Consider the following 27,100-nt stretch of genomic DNA (forward strand, 5'->3'; position numbering starts at 1 on the left):
GCAGTTACTCAACACCATCACCTCTGCATGGTTGCTGACAGCGAATGTGTGGATGGAAGTCAGCCAGCAACGTTTTGTTCATGCTGACTATTGAGATCATACACACTAGCCTAGTGAACCAGTGTTTAGGATGCCAGAAAAAACAGGTCTAGAGACACCTCCAATGCCAGTGTCGCATTCCTAAGGGGAAAGGATGGAAGTGAACAAAAGCAAACCACATTTCTTCTAGTAATGAGGCCATTGTTTTGCTTGCTAATGCAAGTTTTCATAAATAAAGAAGACAGTACTACAAATTCGTGAAGCATTGAGAGTCTGCACAGAACATCAAACTAGCATTCACAGTATTATACAAAACCAAAAAAAGGAGCTGCAAGTTTACCTCTACTGATACATTATTTGGCAATGATTTTGCCAGAACAGTCCATAAAAAAGTTTTTGAGCCTGGTTCTAAAAAACAGTGGCCAGTCTGTAACGATACTGCTAGCACATTCATGAGTTGATAGTACTTGGTCTGTAAGACTTCTTCTGTGAAGAACTCAAAGCATTTCTACAAAAAACATCCTTAATTTTACTATTTTGTGAGGCAGAAAGCAGCTGATGAAGCAACAATCCAGTAATACCATTTCACAAACACAGAAATACATTAATAATTTATACAGCTATTTTAGACTGCTTGCCTTCCCAAATTTCATTAAAAATCGTACGGAGAAAAATGCATCTGCACAGTCACTCAGGGCGACCATTTACAAGAAACTCTGTTTCTCTTGCCTAGGAAGTTTCCCAAATGCGACCCAGAGTTAGATGCCAGAAGCACACTGTAAGAATTATACTTAAAAATGCCTCCATTGATAAAATGTATAAAAGCCTCAAAGGAAAGCATCTTAAATTTTGACCATTTAAGGTTTGCTGTAATAAGTCAACCTGCAGAAAGGTTCCACCCAGAAACCTTTATCATCAAATGGAACACACTTCCACAGTCTGTCTTTTGCCTGGTGAGCCAGCAAGCCACAATGCTTGCTTGCTTCCTGGAGAGGACAGGCTGCAATTTCACCTCATCCAAAAAATCAAAGGCTAGATTTCTCTTTGAATGAGTGAGGACATCACTATACATCCTTTTCTCATGTGCTGGCGCATAACATTGCGGAACTGTTTCCTGATAATTTTTTAGACTAACTACAGACTCTCCTGATGAATTTACATGCATGACCACCTCTCCCAAGTCTGTATTTGTGATCATAAAACTATTTTATTCACATACCCCCAAGGTGAATATGACCAGGTCATAATCATTTGTCACCATGGGGCCTGGGGAAGAATTTTTCTACATAATCGAACACTGAGGAAAGGGCAACAGAAGCTACAGAACTGGCTCACTTCCTGAGAATCCTTCTAATCCATTTTCTCTGGAAGCTGGTACTAGCTTCTTTAAAATCATGTACAATTCCAGTGAGAACTCTCTGCACAAGAACCTACTGATCCTTGAAAGGACATTAAAAAGAACTGCTGTCAAACGTAATAGCTGCCATTAGGACAGCACAAAATTCCGTATCACAGATCAGCTGATCTTTCCAAAGAAAAACTCTTGTTTAGATCTTCTCAGAATAGCTAAAGTATGCTTCACCCTTCTCTCTGTGGGGTTGCTGATGGAGAACACAGGGGACCTCTTCCCCTCCCATCCCAGAACTGATGGAGCACAGGCCTATACTGCAGCTGATAGCTACGTTTGTACTGCTCACAGTTTTAAATGCTGCTCTCTTTGATTATACCTCCTCCCCTCCCCACCAAAACCCACAACAACAACAAAAGAAATAAAAACACCACCACAGCAAACCCACAAAGCAGATTTAAGTACAAAAGGAACACATCACATAAGGTGCAATTTTAGGGCAGGTCTGACCACTAATTAAGAAAAGAAAAAACCACAACAAAAGAGACAACTGTAAATAAGAACAAGATAAGGTCACTGACTGCCTGGCATTAGGATAATTGAATATTACCGTGTATTTTACTTTTCTCAACCATAAAGGTTTTCATTCAACAGTTAAAAGTTTTGCTGCATGGAGATAAAGCTTTGCCCACTGTCCTTTCAGAAGGGAGGAGATGGAGGAAAACAACTTAAGTATCCAAAATCATTGCAGCACCTCTGGTGAAAAATAACAAACTGCTAGAATTAAGGAAGACACCATAAAACATGACAACAAAAAGAATAGTTTCTAGGCTTATCAGACCACTAAATGTCCTTAGCCATCCATTTGCTGAAACCAAAAAGGCACTTGGCTTGTTGGTTAACTTAGATTCATCTGGCTACAAGCCACAAGATGAGACAGTCCAGAAATTATTCTTGGGGAAGAGAGCTAGACAACTTTTGTGAGTTATCACCACCAAGTCAAACTAGCAATAAAGGTTGTACCAAACCCTGCTATGTAACTGTATACAATATCAGAAATCTGGATTACATGGAAGATTTCATGAGCGCATTATCCCATGTAACCAGCTGCAGAGTTGCCATAGTAGGCAAGCCATATATCAGTTGTTCCAAATCCACGTCTCATTAAATTTCATAGGTTGGCCATTCTTTTAAGCCTGTCTTCAAATCAAAGTGAGATGTCTTTCTGGAAGGAGACAATAAAATTTCTCCTCTTCATTTACTCACTAACAGTAAAATTATTTTAAAAACCCCCAAAACCCCAATAACCTAACTGGCATTCATAGAGAAGAAGAAGACAGACTGTTTTCAGAGATGCACAGCACACTGACAAGAAGAAACAGATTCGGCTGGCAGCAAGAGAAATTCCACAGCAGATACGGAGAACAGTTCTTCACTACAAGGGTGGGCAAACACTGAAACAACCTGTCCACAGTGGTTGTGGAAGGCTCCTCAGGGAACCAGTCATGGCACTGAGAATTCAAAATGCATTTGGATAACCGAGTCAGACATGTGGTGTGATTCCTGGGTCCTATGCAGGGTGAGGAGTTGGACTTGATGATCTTTGTGGGTCCCTTCAACTCAAAAATTCTATGATTCACCCTTGACAAACCCTGCAGCAACCTGGTCTAATTTTGAAGTTAACCTCCTCTGAACAAGGTGTTAGACCAGAAGACCTGCAGAGGTCCCTTCCAACCTGAATTATCAGCTTAACTTTAAAATTACTTTACAATTTTATTGTTGAGCCAGAGTGATTCTTGTGCTTTTTGCTAGGACTCCTAATTTTTCAACATTGTAAAAAACCAATACAGACAGCAGGACTGCAACCTCTACTGATACAAAATTCACATCATCAACATTTAGTATCACCCATGAACATCTCTTTATAAAGAGTATGACTTCTTTTCTTTCTCTGTATGCAACAGAATTTCAGTCTCTCCACATTACCTGTCTGTTTTGGGCTTTAGCTAACTATTTGGTCTGTGTGATCCCTACCTACTTCCAGGGCAAAGTGTCCTGTCAAGCAGGTATGTTTTGTGCTGAATGGTCTACAGATGTACAAATCAGATTTTGGTGTGCAAGGCTAATACATCTATTGTAATAAATCTAATAAATGGTGTTTGGGTGTCACAATGCAAATGATCCTGATGACTCTGTCAGAGTTAATCTTTCCATCCTCTATAAGTTAACAGAAAGTAACTGTATTACAATACCAATCACAAACTTTACTTGGAGCATGATTGCTACCCTCTCTCCTTCAACAGCTTTAAAAATCAATTTAGTGTTTTGTTGATACAGGGCTTGGGATGGGGAAGTTGTTATTTAAGGAAAAGACTGTATCAAGGAGTAACCACATTACAGATATTGGGTATTTACACTAAGGAACTTTGTTCTAAAACAAATTATACTAGGATATCCTTTTTATAATAGTGTTTCAGCAATTAAACCACCTCCACGTTAATTGAAATAATATTCTTTCACATTCACTTGCACACTGTTACCCTCTACTATTTTTCTCCAGACCTTTCTAAAAAGTTTTCAGGGTCTTCCACAATTCCTATTTTATATTGAGTTACTGGGGGGGAAATCTCAGAAAAGTATTCTCAGCCAATTCTTTTAAAACTCCTGGATGCAGATTACAAAGACCTGCTTATAGCCTTTGCTAAGAAATACCTATCATGGAGTCTTTAGTATCTTCCTTGTAACTTCAAGGTTTCTTGAAGTTGAAAAAAACTTGAGTTACTTACATGACCTTATACTACAATCTCACTTTTATCAAAATAACCCCAAAATATTTACTGTAACCTGCCTTTTTTTCTTTCACTATGATTCTGTTATCATTATCACCTATATTACAGTTAGAATTCTCAATTTTTAACAAATCTCACATTCGTTATCCTTTGCTTTACCAGTCAAGGTTTTCCTCTTAGGAACATTTTATTTTAATCAGTTTTCTACATTCTTCATGCCCCACTCAATGCCACTTCTCCTCTACCATCCTCACACTCACACTTCATAGAAAGGAGGGAGGGGCCCTAAACTGCTTCCTTCATATAGCAATGAAAGCAAGACCAATTCTAACGGAATTTGGCATTTACGGAAAACTTTATAATTGTTAACGGTGATTTCTAGTGTAATTTATTTGGGGAAATCTACCGTACACCTGCGTTTGAACTCTCTTGCACACACGCCCATTTTTGTGCTTTTTGTAGTCTGGACATGCATATAACCAGACTTCTAAATGACAAGCAAAATTCTGTCCATATCAAATCTTATGTTAGCACTGCAAAGTTATTGAAGGTTTCAAAGTGTATGAGCTAACTACAAACTGCAACTCATTTGGCCCATATTGTAGGTATGCAGCATTTTTCTCTGCCATATGAATGCAGAAGTTTACCTTTCTCTGTTACTGTTAAATTCCCCCCTCTGCAATGTCAATCAGTTACAGGTCTCTTTCCTAGCATATTTACTCTATAAGCCTTAATTCCCAGGCCATTTCAGAATGCTTCCAGTATTTTCAGTATCTATCACTGCCATTTTAAGCTCTAATAATCCATCTGCCTACTTTGTTCTTTTACCTCTTTAGTTTCATTCTCTTCAATTAATCTTTTTTTTTCCTTCAACCAAAGCCGGCCTGTCTACTTCCAGTTCCACACCCTATCTCGAGCTGATGTCTGCCTTTAAGTGGCCATGTTTTGTTGGCTTGTTCATGCATCTCCAGTTACCTCTTTTCTCTGGGTCAGTGGCCTTCCTTATCCAGTAATTTTCTTTTACCATCTCTCTTTTCCAGTCTTCCACCCTGTCACTACTTCAACTTATAAAATAGAAACAACACAAATATATTGGTGCAGAACTAGCACATCTGCCCCATACAACCATTTCATGCATTACATGCATAACCACAATAGACCATATTATGTAATTAGCAATACTTAAATTGTTTAAATTTGCAGCTCTAAGTCAAGGTTATTGGGTTTTTTTTTGGGGGGGGGGAGGATCATAAAAATACCATATTCTGATCTATTTCCCTACTTACAGAAACAACTATTTAAAATGCGCATATAGGCTTTTAAGAAGGTATTTATACTAAAATATACACAGACAACAATTCAGTATCCAATTATTTTAACAGCTTTGTTATCTCAACAAGAAGAGAATTCAAACTACAACCAGGATCACGAAGATCCTTCGTAACACCATGAAGCTGAAACACAATTGGTAGATTCAGCTTTGTCAACTCCACACCCTTTCCAGGGTAAACTCTCACTACTGCTAAGCCTCCATGTTCATCACCTGGTGTCACTACAGAGACAAAAATAACACAATAGGAAAACACTAGAGGTTTGAATCAAACAAAAGCAGTAACATCACCAACAAAAATGACATTCTCAAATTTCCAATATTTTTTAACTACTTAGTTTTACTAAATTAAACATTTTACAATAATTTCTAGGTAACATTCTCCCTAAAAACAGTAAGCCCAAAATAATTACAGCCAGAACAAATGACTTCTGGGCTTCCCAGAAAAAGCCACTTACATTCAAAATTTAATTCCTGGCATTGTGCCAAAGTGGGGGGTATAGGCACCTGAGTGAAAAATTAACTTCAAAGTCCTCTAAAACATGAATGCAGAAAATGAGTTGATTTTCTTACCTGACAAGAAGATGGCACGTGCAAAATGAGCTTCCTCCTCTGAGTAAGCCACTGACATGCAGCTCATTTGCATAAGTATTATGAGCTACAAGTAGACTTCCAGGTCGGCCATCTTGATACTAAGATCTTGTTTTGTTTACATAACAGCATGAGTACTGGTTTTTAGCCAGCCTGAGCTATGCTGTTATAGCTCCCAGCTAGTAGCCTACATCTGTTCGTTAAAGCCTGCTGGAATTCCTACTTCTCCACATAAATAGCTGTATGTGTCAGAGTGCCCCTGCAGCTCACTGAGCATGCCACAGCCTCTAAGGAAACTGTTGCAACTGCAAGTGCCTCCAGTTGTACTCTTTGTACTGCCTTCTGTGCTGCCAACTATTAGTGCTGCAGCAACTATGTGCAGTGAAGTACCTCCCACATACCACACAGTAGTACCAACAAGCATAGATTTATTACAGCGCAGCGCAAGATAGCACACTGGGAAAAAAAAAAAAAAAAATCAAGCTGAAATTTCCCCAGTATTTTCACTTACTAGCAATCTAATTACACCTAGATTCCTTTGTACATCTTTTCACATTCATCAATGTTGCTTTTTCTGTCCAGAAACCAGAGTGCTCCTGCAACCCGTGTGAAGGAGAAGTCCATGACACATGTTAGCTGCTGCCAACACGGAGCCAGACTGCAGTTACAGCTAGCTGGCGCCAGTAAAAATTTACATAAAGGGGCCTCATTTCAAGACTAAATTGCAGCAGGATATTGCTGAGCAAAGCCTTCCCCCTCCCCATGGGTTCTAGAATATACTTTTCTAGGTATTTGTTTACTAATAATCCAGATCCGTGTCAAAAGTCAAGTGCTGCTCTCATTGTCCATATAAATGAAAACTGACAATAGCATCTGCAAAATAAATTTCACCTTGCAGCCTGTTTCAAGTAGAATGCTACACACACTGTTCATGGTCATTCTCTAGTAATAGAAGTAAAACAGAAGTAAAACACCACAAAAACTGCACAATGCTCAGCAGCCAGGTATTCTTAACCTAGTATTTCCAGTATTTTGCAAATTTCTAACAACAAATAAATACTAATTCCAAGTAAAACAAATTCATTTTTAACCTAATACTGACAAGTAACATGTCTGACCACTTAATTTGTTGTCTCTATTTCACATTTAATTTTTCGTAATTAGTTAGATGTACGAGAGAAAAAAAAAAAAAGAGGATCTCTCAACCAGAACTATCTTTTCAAGTACCTCTAAGGTACAGTGACAGGCAGTGGCAGAAGCTTGGATTTCAGCCTCACTTTGACTTCTACAGCTAATTTAAAAATTCCTACCTTTTTCCTTCCAGTCAAACTCCAATTAAATAAATGCTTAAGTTACATTTTACAAATACTTATTCTAAAAGTCACTGTAGTTTTTTTGGGGAAAGAAAAAAGAAACCAGGCTTTAAGTGCGTGTGTGTGTATGTGTGTGTAAAGGATGAATAATTCACCAATACCTTTTCCCCCCTCATGTGCTGCCTTACAACAACTCTTGGAGCATGAAAAAAACAATGCAAATAAGTACACTATTTATTATACTAGGTATAAACACAAATTCGTGAAACCTTAAATAAAATCAAGTTTGGCTCGCTACACATCGAGCAATATTCAGCTATAGTTACAGCCTGGCACCATTTATTGAAAAAGCAAAGTGATGAAGACAGGGATGCTTGTTGATTTGAACATGGCAAACGCAGAGCATCTCAGGACCAGAAGAGCCTGCTTTATACCCTGGCCTCTTCCAGTTCCCTGCATTGTTCCTCTTTACAATGCCAACAGTGGCAAGGCTTATACAGTCAAATTATATGTCCCATTTTCTGCTGCAAGCATTATTTATTTATGTATGGCTGGTTCTAGGTCATTTGAGCATAACACAATATGCTCACCTGTAACATCAAAAAAATACTATTTTTGTGTCTGAAAATATTTAGCAATGCAAATTACTCCTCATTTCTTGTTATAATTTATCCTCACCTTTTGCATCCAAAATCCTAGAGTGATTTGTAAGGGAAAGCTAATTATTTTTCCAGAATGATTGTCACATTAAAATGACAATCATTAACAACCCTTTTACGTTAGCTGTATTTTTTGACTTGCCTTACTTTCAGACTGATTTATGTATGCTAGCACATCGAAGCACATACAGAATACATCTTTCAGTGATGCTGTTGTCATCTGCAGAATGAATCATCGGATTAATAGCTTCTGAGATTTTTAAAAGGAAAAGGCGCCAGTGCTACTTAAAAAAAAAAATTTGAAAACCCCTTGGATTTCCCAAATAGAGCCATATCCCTACCCTTGCCCGAGCTCTATAGCCTTACGCATGAACACCTGAATAATAGCATGGTTCTCAACACAGAAAAACACATACTGCAAAGTAAGAGCCTTGCAGCATTTTCTGTTCCGGGCTCCAGTCCGCTAAGGGAGCTCCATGCCAGAACTTGCCGGCAGCCCCGCGGGCGAGCTCTGCATCTGCAGTCTGCGGGAAGCACCACCCCGCTTCCAGAACGTTCCGGCAGTCACCCGCACCCCCTCGCTGTGCTTTCCTGCCTGCGCCTTCCTCCCTGTCACGCCCCTGGCTATGACAAAGCTCAGTTTCAGACACAAAACGTTTTCACAGAGAGGAGGAGCAATTGGTTTAGGAGTTAGAAACGCACCAACTCGGTTACTCAGGGCAGAGGGGGCGGCCTTGGGCCGGGCTGAGCCTCAGACCAGCGGCAGTCTCTGTCTGCCACACACAGGGCTGGCGGCCAACCCCAAGTAAAGCACAGGGACCCCTCAGCAGCCTCCAAAGTAGGGGATTGGGGCGGGATTTTTTTGTTTCCAGTTTCGGCTTTTTTTTTTTTTTTTTTCTTGGACGGGGCGGGGTGGGGGAGAGTGGTTTGTTTTGTTTTTAATATGAGATTCTAACCTGAGAGAACAAACCATAGTTAATCATAATTCTCCAGTGACTGCCGCTACAGAAAAAGCCAAAAAGTCTGCCTGCTTTTCCCATGTTTTACCCACGTCGGTGGAAACACCTAAAAGCTATTATTGTGACTTTGCCTTCTCAGAACCAGTTCTCTACCTCCAACATGTGAACGACTTCCTAATCTCTCACGAGAAGTGACCCTAAAGCACAGATGTTTGCAGTCAAAAGTAGTAAGACCTGCTGTGTTCAAAATAAGTACTGTTAACTGTATGGATTCAATAGGTATTAATCAAAGACAATATCTTAAAATGTCGGTTCAGTTCTCTCAAAATAGGTAGAGAAAAAAGTCACACAAAATGATTCCCCAATTCACAGTTTTAAATATTAAAGCGTTTAATTGACAGAGTTTGTCTGAAACAAAAGGAAAAAAACCCCAAAAACCCAACCATGATGAAATCTGTCACTAGTACCTTGATCCAAAAAAAGCAAAACAAACCAACAAAAGAGAAAAACAAACCCCAAACAAGAAAAAACACCCACGACAGAGCAAATGAAAATGAAAGGCCCTGAGCCTTCTGTAAGCAACACACACAAGTCCAAAACACCCCTTTCCCCGCCTTTTCTTCTCCAAAACTCAAACCAGATCAAATTACTACTCACTTAAGAATGAGCTAAAACTTAAGTACTTCCCAAAATTTTCTCACATTAGTGTTTGAAAGACACAGAAAATTATGTACATTTCTGAAATGGAGAACTGTCTATCAATCCATTATCTTAGCTGCTGTGTTTTATTTGAAGATATTTTACAACAGAAACCTGAATCAGCAGAAAGAACAGGAAAGGCAGGAAAGGGGGGGAAGGAAGGACTGACAATATTTGTATCCGCTTTTCTATTGTAAAGGAGAGGTGAAAAAGTGTCTAAGCCGGGTAAGTTCCAGGCTGTAACAGTCTAATACATTGCACTCCTTTTCTTCTAGAAATGGAAAATCCTCAGTATGAGTATCCTTATCAACTTCAAAACCCCCATATTTTGCTCACTGAAATTTACATGAAGAATTTTGTTATTTATTAAACAGCTGACTGATCTCAATCTGAAAATCAAGATGATGGAAGAAAGTAAAAAATTTGGTTTACTTATAATTCCTTCAAAGACAATACGTGCTTGAAAAAAATCTGTATTTTATATCTAAAAAATAAAGGTCCAATTCAACTGTATAATAACAGTCGTAACATGATTAAGTACTTAAGATTCCAAACAGTTCTAAGAATTTGGTAACTGTTTATTTCCACCTGAAGAATCAAACAAGTCAGCTATTTTAAAGTGATTTCCATACATTAAACAGTATTGCATTCATTCCACAGTCCATTCCAGTCCATTTCAAGTCCTGCCTGAAATTGTTTGCACCCAAAATTTCTACCAAACTATAAGATGAAGCTGTGCAAATTATTAGACAATTTTAGGAGGAACATAAAAAATAATCAAGCCATGTTAGAATGCTTCCAAGCAACTATGATTTAGTCATGAAAAACTATCCATATAATTGGTGCACGAATGAAAATAAAATCATATGAAAATTCTCCTTTTATAGTAAAACATTTGCAAGGGTGGAGGAAGGGAATCTATACACGTTTTCAGAGTAAACTATCGGTTTTCTTTTGGAATTTGTATTTCTCTTGGAAAATCATGTACATTTGAGACTACTACCCTATTAGAAATTTACTTAACTCTTGAGAGTCTATCCTTCAAGTTTACCTATCAGCAGTACAACCCTCATTTTTCTGGAACACACAGACACGGGAACACTGAGCACAGTCTGACAACACATCCTGCATTAAAACTGTATAGCAATCAATTCAGCTTATTACTTCATTACACACATCTAATTCAACTCATGAACAGCTAATTTATGTCTTTAATAAAAGTGATGGGGAGAAGGAAGTGTTTGAGCATCCACTCAAATATCTTGTTCCTGTGCACATAAATTGGTGGTTTTCATATTCTTTTTTGATTATTAACACCCAAACTACTAGCACCATGGGAGTGAAGAGAGAAGAGGCTATGCTTTCAGCTACTAGTGCTACCATGAAAAAAGCATTATAAGATACTTGGATTTCTGAAAATGGGAATGTATCCCATTTGCAAAACAGGTTTCAAAACCTACCATACTTTCAGCATTCCAACAGATACTTCAGGAGAGAAAAAAAAAAAACCAACCAAACAAAAAAAACCCCAGACCACACTACCCATGCAGTTCACACAACAAAACACTACTGCTCCCTGCTGGGCCAGTCATTTTGTACAGCGCTTCTGAAAATGGATGTTCAAAATGGCCTGTTAAAAAGCAAAGGAAACCAAAACCAAAGGGACGAGGAAATACAGAGACAAGGGCTTTTCTCTGAGCTCTTGCAACTTTTCCTTTTCTGTAAAACGGGAGTAAGCTTACTCAGCTCACAGGAAAAAAAAAAAAAAAGACAATGGGCAACAAAAAGTCACTAAAAGCACTGTATCAAAGACATGGTCTGAAAATACAGTATTTTACTCAAATGTAATACATCTAAAAAACCATTCCCTACAGTGATTGCCCAAAATATTCTGCTTTTCATGCTCCCATTTAAAGAGAAGTTCAACAGAGAAATCTTAAATGAACAAAACAAATTGCACACGACAACTTTTATATGCCTGCTGTTTTCTTTAATAAAACCACCAACCAAAAAACCCAACCCCCAAAAAACCAACAAACCGCCACAGGATGTGTATGGTAAAGTATGTTTTAAACATAAAATTTCATCCTCTCCAGAAATTATAGTGTAGGAGTTTGGTGATTTCAAAGAACGAAATGTTTCTACTTCCTGTAAACAATATGAATTATTAACATCTGGAACTAATCAACAATAACTGACTAAAAAAAACGCACAAACACAAACCTCAGTAATCATTTGTAAGATTGGGGTCAGGATCACAGACCGTCTTGCAAAAAACCAGAAAGATTATTGTTTCACTACATTATTAAGCTACATTCATTAGATGAGATAAAGGTATGGCAAAATATCACATTTTATCAAGACAAATGTATTTAATTAGTATTTGCGGTTTGAATTTTCAGACATTTGAAAGTACCCAAATGTTCCCAGGACCTTAACTATCTTACCCAATCAAAAAAATCCTCTATGAACTAAAATTTGCTGTGAATCAAATTCACTAAACAAAGTTCCACTATCAATAAAAATAATAAAACTACCTGCTTTTCATCACCACCTCTAACCACACATTTGCATTACTCTTATCTCTTACCCTAAAGCAGAAAAATTTTATAACCAGTTACTTAAAAATTTACTGCTCATTGAAGTCACCAATCCATCTCACCTTAAAAATTCTGTATACTGAGTTAATTTCTTTTTATCAAATGAACAAAATAAACATGGAGAAATTACGTGTTCTGAGAATCTGACGTGCACTGTCTGCACAGAATATTTTATGTCTTTACAAACAGTGTGTTGCCATTAACTGTACAAGGTAGTCTATGCGGATATTTAAAACTAACTTAACCAAGTGCTTTGTTAATAGATTATACCGAAAGCACCAAATTAATGTGCAAACATTCTGAGGAAGAAGTGAACCTTTTGGCATTAGACTAGCTTTCTCATCCCTAGCACTAACTTCAACTTCAGCCAGAAAAATACTATGAGCAGCATACACACTGATGAGTTACCCAGCTTGACTGCTGCTCCCGATATGTTCCTGGAGAACTTCAAGAAACTCCCTGTTTCATTACTCTTGGTTTAACTTAGGTGCAACTTAAGAACCCATGAAGACCTGAACTAAGTGTAAGACAGAACAAGAAAATTAAATATACACTCATAAAAAAAAATGCCTTCTTTCTTCTTTTCTGTTGTTCAACGCCCCAGTGGAAAAAAGTTGCGCGTTACTTTTCTCCTACCCTCATCTCCCTTGCCACAGACAGCACCTTTTAATGTGTTTTAAGGATAACAGCTAGGTCACCAACCAATACCGTACAGCGAAAAACATGAGGCCATGTAAAACCACTAGCACTTTGAAACTCAGCTTTCAATTAAGTTATACAAAAGAAACAATGATGGATCTCTAAACCTCCATCTTCTCATTTGTAGTAATTCCATAGAATTTGTAGCATTATTCCTGAGTAGCAAGTAAGTGCTACTTGCAAAACAGTTAACGATTTATATAATCATTGATTTTTCTAATGTATTTATATAGGCATTGTAATTAATTACCACCAGAAAAGTTACACATTGAAAAAATGATAATCAAATCTAATTACTTGGTTGCAAAAATTTAAGTATGTAAAGAGTTTGTTTCATGTTTCAGTTAAAGTATGAGGCAAGCATTTGAGAAAGGGACAGCACAGAATGAGAGCTCTTGTGGCCTGGTAAGAAGGTAAGCCGAAATAAAGTAATTTGATTAGCAGAACAAATATGATATTTGACCTGGCTTGTCCCACCTAATCTATCCTGTAACTGAGACAAGATAGAGATCTGTGAATTAATTCAGTAAGAAAGGGGAGAAAAAACAAAAATAGCACAAAACAAATGAAAAATACCTCAACCCAGTGAAAGTGACCAAAAAAAAAAAAAAAAGACAACAGCATTTAAACATATTTTATACAGCTTAGAATTAGTTAACCATGCCTAACCAAGGTTTGAAATTGCTTCTCAGCAAAGCAGAGCTGGTGCTCACCTCTCTAAGGTCTGGAGCATGTGATGCCAACAGCTCTACTCGCACAGTCAAGCTGAACTGCTGCATGGAGCACTTTTTCAGCCATTCTGAAACGGCTCTGTCTTAGCTGTACTGAAAATACGACTAAGATGGCTGCAGTGCTCTCTCAAGACAAGCCAATCAGTGACAACTCAGCAGGAGGTAGAACAGTTACACAGCAAAGCACCTCCCTCTTTACCATGCTGCAACAAACTGCACAGAAGGGATGGGTGGATGGGTGTGAGCAGAGGAGTGGTTTCTTTGACAGGCAGGAAGTGGTTAATGCACAGCTGCAACACTGCAGCTACCTAGCACCACCAGTAAAGGGAAAATTGAAGTAAACCAAAAACCCGAGAGGCAGCCCTGCTAGGCCTGTGATCCAGGGTTTGTATCACATACTTCAAATCTCAACTCCAAGGCAGTTCAGAATCCACGTCACATATTAAGAGTCACAGTACAGACCCAGATCACGCACAGAACTGACAAACATTAGGGAATACTTTCTAAGAGCAGGCTCACTTGAGTGCTTAAAAAAACCCCAAAACAAAACAGGAAAAAAAAAAACCAACCCAAAACCACTTATGAAATTAATCTATATCTTTGTACTGCTCCACCTAGTTTGAAATATTCTATTACATTAGTTGCCCAATGAAAGTTTTATTTGGGAAGGAATAAATGAAGTTCACCTTATAAGAAAGCTAGCAAATACCCCAAGAACATTCCAGAACTCCAATGTCTGCAGGAACCAAGTATCTAATTCTTTATGACTGCAATGCAGCTTGTTAAGTTTTTCAAAGAAGAGCTGTATTTAGAATCACTTAAGGAATTTTGATGGAATCTTGTAACAGAGCAGCTCCTGAAGAACTGGTTTGAGAACCTATGGTGGGGGACAAAGGGGTTATCAAACAAAGACACAAGTTTAACACAAAATGAAACCCAATACAGGTTTTGCTCTAGTATCTGTTTATTACCACCAATCACGCTCTCACAGAGGCAACACTGGATCCATCAGTTCTGGAGGGAGTTCCTCTATACCTGCCTCACTTTCTTTCTATAATATCCAGCTTTGTCTGTTTTAAAATACCTGCAAGAGCCCATGCAGCAATTCTAAAGGAAATTACTAGCCTTCTAACAAAAAATAATCTTTGTGATCCAAAATTAGCCCAGCACAGTAAGTCACTCTCCCCCCAAAAAGTAGAAGAACATGCCCTCCAACCATTTCAATTATGAAAAGGTCTAAACTTATGTAACTGTGCATGTCTGTTGCCAGCTGTAGCTGGTTATTTCATTGACTAATTACGCCAGCAGCAGTTGTCTAATGCACTCATCAGCACCACAGTCAGTATTTCTAACTTTAAAAATGGTGAAATACACCATCTGGCTTTTCCTGTTGTCCTTGTATTACCACGATTTGCAGTACAAGAAAGGGCACATACCACATATGAGACAGCTCCACTGATTGTCTCTGATACTACTGTACAGATTTAGAAGACGAAATAAAAATGTATTTGAAATTCAAATGCCTGAAAGACGTATTTCTCAAAAAGCAGATCTGTGAACACTGAAGAACAGGTTCATTACAGTTAATTTAAAGCTACCCATTACAATGAAGCTTTTCTTCACCAACACCGATTACTAAGCTAAAAATCAAGTTTACAACCAACTCGAAAGAAAAGTTTTCTATTATACTGTTATATACCCAGTGTTACTTACTTTGAATATCATATATACCACACCATCAGCCTGTGGGAATTTACAATAATTTGAAGATTTCAAAATTCAAACATAAGTATTCAATTTGTATAACAAATATATTTTGATTTTTCCAGTAGCAATATTTTAAACAGAATTCTGTGTTTAGCGTATCTATGAAATTTGTACATCAAAACGTGAATTCTGACTTCAAGTCCTGTAATTTCAAGAATATTGCCAAAAACATAGGGATGTTCTAACCCAGAAACCAAGAGCTGCACTTGTACAACACCGCGTTTTATGTAACACTAAGTCTTGGAACTTGATGTATGGATGACAATGACTTAAATAGGTTTGAACAGGCAAAACAAGTTGGCAATAAAACTTCAGAGAACGTTTTCCCTGAGCTAGAGCAAACAGAATCCGTGTCACAGTCCTGTTGCTACAAATGTCTTGCCTTGTCAGAAAGCTTCATGAACATGCAGATGCACTGATACATTAACACAAACACATGGATGCAAGGAATGTTATTAAATAGTAAGAAACCATGTGCATTAACTTAAATGTCCCCTTCAATATACCTCCATTAACACACCAAAGTGTGTTTCTAAAGTGTGTTAGAAGTTATTAATCAAACTAATTTTAAAATAGAACCCGATGTTTAAGTAAATGCAAATGTATGAGTGGAGTAAGTCATCTGAAAATGCTTTGACCCAAGGAATATTAAAAGTGAAGCTACATTAATCTGTAATTCCTATACTAGCATGGGACTACAATTTTTTCATTGCTACTTAGCATGACATTTATATGGGTTCTCCAGTTAAAACCCCCCCAAAAATAAAATGTTTTAGTAGGACTACAGAATGGAATTTAAACTTAACATGTTATGATAAGAACTCTTCTCATGCCAAACACTTTAATATCATCTCACTAAGCTCAGTTGCTGTAGTCATAAATTAAAACAGGGCTTCCATTTTCCTAATTTCTCATGAACATCAACCAAGAAACACAAGAGAATGGCAACCTGTTGTTTCTCTAATTATTGCCCTGCGTAAGTAGCATCACCTTCGCACACACCACTTAAATATCCTTACATAGAACCACAGAAGTGCTTGTTTCGAAACCACATCCTATCCACTATTCTCACTTGCCCTTTTCCTTTATTAATCTTTTTTGCTGTTGTATAGGGTTTTATACGTTACTTAACATTAAGTGGACACAACAGTTCTTACACTGACAAACTAGGAGGAACTACTACTATTTGTACGTATCTCAACTGAAGTCTCAAAACACTGTTCACTGAAACCCTCCTTTACTCCTATTTTTACACAGACTAGTAGACTGACTTCAAGGAACATCTCTCATTTAAGACTCTGCAAGTAAAAACTACTTAAAACTGTTGTCAGAAAGAAAAGAGTCCATAATCATGAGATAAGGAATACTGAAGTTACGAGAGACAAAAGTCTGCACAATATTTAAGGACTCTTCATCATTCCAAGCAGCTTGATGGTCAGATCAGTGAGGGAAATTTTCAGTGCATTGACTGAAGTCAGCAAGCATTTATGTTGAGGTGCTTAAACATTTTTGAAAGAACAAAAATTCAAATCCAACATTTTTTTAAAATGACCTTACAGAAACTGCCACATGTTGGAGGTGAAGCTAAAAGTAACATGGCAGATTTTGGGTTGTTTGGCGGGGGTTTTTCTTTTGGGGGCGCGGGGACAACAGGAGGAATGTATTTTTGGTTTGTTTTGGGAATTGTTTTGGGGTTTTTTTACTGTAACATTTCTTTACACTACTGTGAAATGAAAGATAATATTTCAGACAGTACAAAATGACAAAAAATACATAGAAATAATTTTAACAGTTACTTGTCATATCCACAGTCATATAATTAATAAAAATTGTGGATTGAATATACAAGTTTACTTGAAAACATTTTCAGAAACTGCATTTAGAAGAGAAAAGCACTTTTCCTGTCTTACAAAAATCCACATTACCCACAGCCAAGTACATCTGTTAGTTGACCTTTATACTTTTTAAAATATATTTTTACAGAAAAACCCACTTTGCACCCAGCCATCTAATTTCCTAAGATCTCAAATGATTTGATGTTTGTTCATGAAAGAAGTAAGACCTCGTAACTCTTATGTACAGTTTTTCATCATTTATAACAAGCACAGCTCAAAATACAACAAAAAGCATAGTTTGCTCTTTTTTCCCTAACTACCAAAGGAACACAAAGGGTATTTATACAACATACATACACTTACACAACGTTGTTAATTCCTTCACTGTGATGTATGTGATGGAAAGTGACATACAAGTGAAAATCAGGCCCTTATTTAATACCATATACTTAGTACTGTGCTCTCAGGTACACCACCAGGGAGTCTTCACTTTCAAAAAAAAAAAAAAACAACCCCAAAAAATAGGGGAGGAATGAGGAGGGCAGATTTGCTGTTAAATATACTGGCAATTTTAAAAAGGATACACCACCTGTACTACACAGAACAAGGAAGGAGCAATGGAACTAGCAACTCCGTATTTCTTACGGATTTATAAACATTGGTTTTCTACTTTTCACTCAGGTTATCACTGGTGCCTTACTACACCAGGTGAGTGCAGGTACACAGCTAGTCTGAAGCCACATGCTGATGTGACAGCCTCCATACTGCTCTGATGGACACTGCCTGTGTACTGACAGCAAATTATCCCCCCAAAACAACACATAATTTCCAAGTTTTCTTGCTGCCAACACTGGTAGCTTCTCCTCACCCCAGCTGTTTGTTTCCATAAACTTTACAGGTATTAATTATCTCTGATACTTAACTATGCTTTATGTTTACTGAAAACCAAAAACAAATCTTCCCCGAACTACTAAGAACAGAACAATTGGCAATCAACGTTCACCTAAAACTAGACTACTGCACTAGAAATGAGCAGACTTCTCTTACAATTTTTAGGGCTATGACACAATTTGAAATCTTTGCCATGTTATCTTGCAATTTTCTGCTTAACCAAAAAAATTAAACTTGTTAAACAGATCTGTCTTCCTAGCAAAAAATTTAGAAGCATCACTTTAATAAATTTATTCATGCATTTTTTAATGTAAGCATAAAACTTTTTGCCGGTATGCAACACTTAAGCTGCACGTAAGCACAGCCCCTGCTATTGGTACAGGCTGGGGGATGAATAGATTGTGAGCAGTACTGCTGAGGAGGTCTTGGGGGTGCAGGTGAATGAGAGACTGGACGTGAGCTGGTAATGTACACTTGCAGCTCAGAAAGCCAACTGTATCCTGGGCTGCATCCAAAGCTGTGTGGGCAGGAGTGAGAAAAGGGATTCTGCCTCTCTGCTCTGTTCTGGCGAGACCCCACCTGCTGTGATTTGGGGTTCTCAGCACAAAAAGGACACGGATCCACTGGAGTGAGTCCAAAGGTGGACAACCAAAATGGTTAGAGAGATGGAGCACCTTTCCCAAGAGAAAATGCTGAGAGAATAGAAATTATTCAGCCTGGAAAAGAGGAGGCTCTGTAGATACCTTAGAGAACTTTCTAGTATTTATGAAAGAAATCTACAGAAGAGCTGAAAAGACATTTTTTACAAGGTTATGTAGTTATAGAATGAACAACAATGGCTTCAAACTGAAAAACAGCAGGTTTATATTAGATATCAGGGGAAAAAAACTTTAGTGTCAGGGTGATGAGGCACTCTACTGTCAAGTGGTGAAATTGTGAATGCCTCACCCTTGGAACTTTTCAAGGCCAGGTTGGATGGGGCTCTGAGCAACCAGGTCTAGTGGAAGGGCAGGGCATGTGGCAGGGCAGCTGGGAGTAGATGATTTTAAAGGTCTCTTCTAACCCAAACAATTCTATGATTTTTCACTGAAAGAATTCTGGCTTGGCACTAATACAAAACCAGATGAAAGCATAAAACACAAAGCTGCATAGAAGTCACATGCAACTGAAAATCTGCTTTCAACTCTGGGATGCTTTTTGGCCTATAAGTATCTTCACACAGTCAAAGAAAAACAGAGATAAGAACTAGAACATAACTTAAAACCAGAATACACATCTTAAAATAAAAAAACCTCCTCCAAACTAACAAAACCAGACTTCCCTTTCTGCATCACACTTCAATTGCTCACCTTTGTAAAAAAATACTGATGTATTCAGAAGATCCAGTTTCTAAATAATTAATGCCAGTACTTCATATCTGTAACTGATGACACTCACTATTATAGTCTCATCTGTAGGCTAAAGCTGTACTTCAGTTAGGTGCTTTCAGAGACCTAAGCATTGTACGTATAAACCCAAGAATTTCTTGACTCTGATTACTAAATACAGAGGGAAAAAAATCACAAAAACCACAACATGAGCAAAAAATGTGAAACATATAAAACAATACACAAAATCTTTTCAGACAAATAAAAACTAAGATTCCCACAATATCATGCAAAATTTTACTCTAAAAAAAAAAAACCAGAACTCAAAACTTGACATAATCTATGTTCCAGATCCTCCTAAGCAAATACTAAAAATATTTTAGTTACCTTCTGTGGCATCAGGCAGCAGGTCTTAATCTCCAAACCACAGCCAAGGTAAAGAAATTTTTAAAATTATGTATTACACAATTCACGTCTAAACTGTACTCAAAGATTAAGACATTCTACAGCTGCCTGACTTGACAAGAAAAGCGATCACTTTAGAGAACAACTGTATTCAATGAGCTGTCAAAAAAAAAAGTTGCCCCACAGAACAGCCTTATCTTACTGTCCATCCTGTATTTGGGTAAGTCACCGCTGCTTGATAAACAGCTTCTTACAGTACAGTGGAATTAAAACAGGTTTTTTCATGCAGTACAGCATACAGTGCAATGAGTAGAACTGAAACACCATAATCACAAACTTGTATAATGAAAGATCAGTTTAAGAGTTCCCATTTATTTTGTGTGAATAAGTGAATATCTCAGAATGACATCACATACTAAAGAAAACCAAAGACCAACAACAGATGACTCCCAGAAATATTAATAATGTTACAGTTCATTGCATTTAAAAATACTATTATACAAACATACATCAGGGGGAAAAAAAACCCCAACTCCCCATATTCACATACCGTAACAACAGTTTTCTAACTTGCAACTTCATTTTTTTCTTGTACTATCTCTCATGAAAACTGTGATGTACATGTGTCATTGCCGTAATTTTCAACATAAAAGCATAATACAAACATGTAACTAATCTACAATATAGAAGAAACACCAAGTGCAGAACAAAAAAGGAAATAAAAGCATTAACATGCATGCTATTAAGAACAACATACTGGTTTAAAGAACTTTTTGGCCTTACTGTTTACCTTCTGTTAATAAACTTGGCATTTTTGCCGTAAGTGTTGTTTCTGACTGTAAGTCCAGATAAACACAACAAATGATTACACTATTAAAATAATCTAGTTGGTGAGAAATAAGATACTTTTTTCCTTATTTTGGAAATAACATACAGTACTTGGTTTAGTCCAGTCCTTTCCACTGTGGAAATATTTCTAGTTGTAACAGAAAACACGCACAGATAAAAAGAAAATGAAGACTGAGTTACTAATTAGGCATCAGTATTTTAGAACTTACTGAACATGTAAAACATTCCTATTTGCACTGGATTTTGTAAAACCAGTATTTAAAATCAAGCTATTTTTATTCCTAAATTGTTCAGGCTCTTTCTTAGCTGGCAAAATCACCTCCCATGCTAGTGGGGAAGCATATGTCTATATGTTTTATGTCCCAAATGGAAGTATTACTGAACGAGCCTTTATAGGAAAACTAACATACTACAGTTAATTTTGATTTTATAAGTTTGTGAAATGAGCACAATAATACAAACTACAGTTTGTAGAAGTGTAGAAAATGTGGCAAATAAGGCATCCGTATCTATTGCAGTCAGCATCTTCTTGAAAACAGACTTCATAGAGGATAGAAGACAACAGGTCTCTCAATAAAAGCGCCAAAATAACTACTTAAATTGATGCATACAGTAATTATTGTATCTTTTTGCAACTAAATTTTGCTATAATCGGTTTCAAGTTTATGCAACATCCAAAACAGTCTTGCTCAATTATTTCATACAGCAAAACACAATGCTGTTCCACATTATCACAGAAAAAGCATCAGCTCAGCAGTGCTATAATTGGTGAAAAAGTTGCAGCTGATAAAAATACCTTTTACTCAAACAATGTACTAAGTCTTCTAAACTAAGGACAGTAAAAACAGAAGTATTAGCATAATGCTTCGTAGGTTGTACGTACATATAAACTTCACTTACTAGTTTTAAGACACACAGACCAATAAAATAACTGCCATACTTCAGGAATAAATAGTGGATGCAATTATCACAATTCACGAATTGCATAAATGCAGTCATTAACGAATTCATTTTATGTTTGGCGTGACAGCAACCATTAGCCCCATTTCATAGATCTGAAACTGAGAAATTACCTACCCAAGATCACTTATCAAACAGCAGTGGTTTTTGTGTTTGATTTCTTCTCCTCCAAGGAATTATTAGTATCTGCGGCAACACTCTCCTTCATACCTTCCTACAGGACTGCAAAAACCAGTATCTAATTAGAAAACCACTTATTTTTTTAGATTGATAGCTGATGGTTGCGTACAGACTTAATATTTGACTTACTGATTCCGGATTTAAGCAGAGATTAGGGACATTTTTCACACTTCTGTTTTTGAAAACATGAGTGTAAGTATTATGAACTGTAACAAGTGCAAGCATATACTTTAACTTCCAAAAGAGAGACAAACAGCACGCTTGTAAAATATTCTCATCTTGCACAATCAAGTTCCTTTAAACCTATCCATAATAACACCTCTTTTCTTTGTATAATTTAGAATGTCAAACAAACATATCTATTAACATGGTGTTACTTCCGCTGGTCAATATGATATATGTCTAGATGCATGACATTTTTCTGTCACAGAAGGCTGCATTTTTAGCACACTGACTGCTGCCTAGAACAGCAGAGCTGTTCACTGCTTGATTTTAAGCAAGTACTTTTCCACCAACAATGCCATCCAATTTTTCCAGTAAGTCTGTCTATGATAATGATCACAGTCATGTTACGTAAAATTATTCCAAGGTTACTGTTAAGCAAAAAAATATCCTACTATCAGCATTTCCACTGAATATCCGCCAACAACTGGGAAATCCAGGAAGAGAAGGATGGATCTGCTAAAAAACAAGCTACGCAAGGGCAAAACGATACCTCTAATAGGCCTCAAAATTAAAGTGTGAAACTCTTATCTGTGGAAGAATTCCGGTATTTTAAATATTTAAGGAAGAACAGAAATTCGAATATACCTTCTTTAGCACATGGCTTGAACTGCTTTGCCATGTTGATGTGGGCGGCCATGACACCTCGAGTAGCCGCTTGGGCCTTGTTTACTGGTGGCATCACGTGAGTAAGCACAACTCGACCTTCTCTGTTCCCACACAGAAACGATTTGGTTTCCAACGAACGGGTGTGTCCATACAGTAGAGAAATAATGCCCTGCTGCCCACCAGCGTAGGAACACGACCAACAGTTTCCCCTCGTTGCTTCCACAGCCCATGCGCTACGACGCTCCACGCCCGCCCTGCGGATGCGGCCCTTCCCGGCAGCGCACAGCACCACCCAGGCCACGCCACCGCATTTCCGGCAGGGAGCGAGGAAACGCTCTCGAGGCGCCGGGCGCGCCCGTGTCCCACCCAAACACACGCCGCCACCTCGCCTCGCCCTTGCGCGTCGCGCCCAGGCGGGCGCCCGGTACTACCCCGTGCGCGCCCCCGCCGGACCCACCTGTGCCCGCGCCGCCGCCGCCGCCGCCAACGCGCGAGAGCAACGGGGACGTGCACGCGCGCCACCGCCGCTGCACTGGAGCTGGGTCACGTGCTCCCATGCATGCGCGCGTACAGCGCTGCAGCTCCCCCGCGCATGCGCACTGTTGCAGCCGCCGCCGCCGCCGCCGCGCGGAGCAGCGAGCACTGCCGCTGCCGTGCCCTGCCCGCCCGGCCCCCGCGCCCCGAGAGCGCCCCGCGGTACCTGCGCGCTCGCGTCCCGCGGCAGCTCCCGCCCCAGCGCCCGCCGCCGCCGCCGTGGATTCAAACTCGGAGCCCGCTCCGGGCGCCAACGCCGCCTCCCCGCGTCGCACGCGCCGGGCCGCTATGCAAATGAACGCCGTGTCTCCTCCCCTCTCTCGGTTGGCCCCGCCCCCTCCGTGGGCACAGGGGCCGGCAGTGGGGGGCTGCTCCGGAACCGGCCAATCGCTGGGCCGGCCATCTTGGTGGCATGCAAATAAGGCTCCGTGATATTTAAATAAGGCAGTGGCCCCGCCCCTTGGCGCACAGCCGTGCAAGGTTCGGCGCAGCAAGGCGCCGGGGCGCGCTGCGGCAGCTGCCGCTAGGGGGCGCTGTGGCGCACCGAGGGGCGGCGCCGGCAGCAGCCGGCCGGACCTTCCTTCCTCCCTTCCCTCCTGCAGCTTCCCGCCACAGCAGCTCCGGGCTGCGTGGCTGTGCAGCCTCTCTGACACCTTCGAAAGCCCGCCTGAAATCCGCCAGGCTGCATTATCAGTGACTTGCATTGTTCGCTGCTTGTCCCTTATCACTCCTCGTGGCCTGCTTTTGGGCTATGGCTGTGTCTCACCAAAGCACAGAGGTTTGGGGTCGTTTAATAACCAGCTTTGAGGTTCAAGAGTGCCAGGAAACCAAAGGGTGCCTGTTGGCTGTGCTTTTAGGTGAATCTGAGGCACACAGGTTATTCTGGGTGAGCTTCAGGTCAAAACTGCAAGTGACCATTCCTCATCCACCCTCCATTTCTGCCTCAGGTGTGGGGGGAAAAAACCACACGGCGTGCTTTGACATGAGCTAGAACTTGGTGCTCTTTGTGCCACAGCCAAAGGCAGCCCTGACCAGCAGCTGGTCTGTCCCATGAGGCATGGGTTAGGTCTAGCAGAGAGACCCATGGCTGTCTCCTCAGGTACACAAAAAGGCACAGTAGCATAGAAGGACGTGTGTAGACTTCTTGGTAGAAGTACCACCTACCTACTAATCTGGTAGTGGAAAGTCCTATTTGTTCCTTGTTAAGGCAAATAAAGTTCACATTCTTCCTATTAAAGGTGTGGAAAATGGCATATTGATTTGTTTTCTTGAAAAATAAGCTAAATATTAATAAAATTTCTGTCTGTCATATATGAACCAGACAGACCACAGGTTTCTCTGTGCATGTGTGTAACAAAACAGTATCTATCACACAGCCATTGTAAGAGTCCTGTCAGATGTGGTTGGTGGATTGGTTACGGGAACTTTCCTGTCTGACTATCCAGGAACTGCTCTGGCAGTCACACTGGCACCACCAAAGCTGAGACTGAAGTCCTTTCACAGTGAGCGGCTCCAGCAACCAATGGGTGCCCCACTTGACTCCCTACCCTCAGAACGCTCACAGTCAGACCAGGTTTCCTTACTGGTTTGACCCCAAGTTTCCCATAACAGAGTCTCCGATATCTGAATCCTCAAAATAATTAAATCATGGTGCAACAACAGAATAAGAGCTCAAGCTGGTGCATTGGAGGAGGCACCCTTAACAAAGGAAGCCCGGGGCTTTTATACCCTCACTATGTGTACTATAGTCTGAGGTCTTCCGGCTGAGTTGTTGGCTCCTGCCATGTCTCAGAGCGTCCCAATCACCTGCCCAATGCCACAGGTTCCTTTGTTTTGCAAAGGGTTGCCACCAGTTCACAGCCTCTTGCCTGGGGCTCCTGCCACCCAGAGCTCAGTCTGCAGCTGCACTGCAGGTACACACTGAGCTACCTGCACTGAAAGTATTCCTCAAAAGATTGAGGGGCAGTATTTTAGGGTTCTGCCATTCCCTGTGGTTTGCCTGATCTCTCTGCTGCATCTTTCCATTGCACAGCCAAGATGGAAGAAAGAAATGTATACATGTGCCCATAATTTGTGCAAATACATCTGCAACAGGGCTTTAAGAAGGGGTACTCGCCTGGAACTTGAACTGCTGAAATGGGAACATACATCTTCCTCAGCTGTATTTGTGACAGGCATGACAATTTCTAAGAGGAAGTGTAGCAGAAACCTGTAACCATAATGTCTTAAACTTCCATTGTCGAGCTACAGTGCAATACCGGAGTGTTTTGTCTTGAAAAAGGGATACTTGAATTTGAAGTTGAGTCTTCTGAGCTTTTGTGTACCATCAGAAGACAAGCCATTTCAGAAGGAAAGTCCAGAACTATCCAGAAATGGACAGGTCCTATTGTTAAACTTGTAAATTCACTTCTGGTGAGCATGCATTTATATGCACGGTCCTTGCATATAAATCCTTTGGGAGTCAATCATGAGTGAATGCTTTGTGGCTAAAAGATGTGTTTCAAGAAGACTGTATGAGTACAGCCATCTCTTTGAGTAACAGTTGGTGTTACTCCAAACTTAGTTTAGTATGGAAGCCATTACAGCAATGCAGTTTTGTTCAGTGCAATGCAATTCATGTAGTAAAGGGAGAGTTAAGAAAGAGAGCTGGCACCAGCCTCTTCTCTCTGGCAACCAGTGACAGGACCCGAGGGAACAGCATGAAGCGGAGTCAGGGGAGTTGTATTAATGTAGCTGTTCTAGCAAGTAAGTGCCCTGCTATGACATTTCAGATACCAGTAGAGTAGCAGGATTGTACCCTTAAATCGGAAGTGCACATAATATTTGAATGACAAGATTAGTAATTTGAGGAAGTGAAAATCCAGATTTTTGTCACCTGCTCTTCCTATGACTAGTCATGAATTTGAAAAAGCAATAGCATCAGTTTATATTGCTCAGAATCTTTACAAGGAGAACGTTAAAATAAAAAATTTTAAAAACCACAACTTCATCATCTTGTCTCTGTTTGCAAAATGTGGGGGTTTTGCTCTAAAAGGAATGTGCAAGCAAACAGTACACTGGAGTTAAATTAAAAAGATATAAAACTTTAACGCCATGAAAAAGTAGATATCCATCTAGTTTCCTGTCTGAGGACTCTTAGTGTGTTCAAGTATTTTAATGATAAACACAGAGGAAAAAAATGTATTCCTATGCACTTTACAAAAACAATGTTAAAAAAGGAATGTTTTATGTGCAACAGAGAATTTCTTCTTGATTTTCAATTCTCCGATGAACTTAAGGCTTGAAGTCTGCATACAATATTTAATTTTCTTATTTCTAGGTAGTGTTATTGGACAGCTTCAACCTATGAATGACATACCACTAGAAAGCTGATTACATGATCCTTCTCTCTGTATGTAAAATTGTGTGAGGAGTATGATATTAACACCATGAATATTTTCAAAATATTAACTCTCCCCATATAATTTAATAATTGTTAATGGAGACACTGTAGGGTCACAGTGGGAATGATAAAAGGAAGAAAGGAAAGTGAGGCACAAAAAATGGTGCAGTTCTCAATATGAAAATGTATATTTTATATAAAGACAGCTGTTGACTTTTAATAAAAACAAAACAGGATCATAAATATTTAGCAAGAGGGAAAAAGTAGTTTTATTGATACATTTTATTTAAAAATAATAACTGAAAAATGTGTATTTAAAGAGCTCACCTTGCTAAATGGATG

At 39.2% G+C, this 27,100-nt stretch overlaps 1 protein-coding gene across 6 annotated transcripts in view; it reads right to left on the reverse strand.

The window, feature by feature from the left end:
- ATF7IP (activating transcription factor 7 interacting protein) overlaps window positions 1-23,678 on the reverse strand; it is a 92,130-nt gene extending 68,452 nt beyond the window's left edge. For 4 of the 6 annotated variants that reach the window (XM_082280207.1, XM_082280208.1, XM_082280206.1 and 1 more), the window contains exons 1-2: window positions 23,543-23,664; window positions 21,949-22,053 (exon numbers count right to left, since the gene is read on the reverse strand). The gene's annotated coding sequence lies outside the window, so the exon portion shown is untranslated. Of the gene's footprint in view, window positions 1-6,079; window positions 6,374-21,948; window positions 22,054-23,542 lie in introns of those variants that run through there. The other 2 variants (XM_082280205.1, XM_082280204.1) reach the window with 2 other exon arrangements.
- Between the last annotated feature and the right edge of the window lie 3,422 nt (window positions 23,679-27,100).

Source organism: Coloeus monedula (genome assembly GCF_965178545.1).
Source record: "Coloeus monedula genome assembly, chromosome: 4".
Lineage (NCBI taxonomy): Eukaryota > Metazoa > Chordata > Aves > Passeriformes > Corvidae > Coloeus > Coloeus monedula.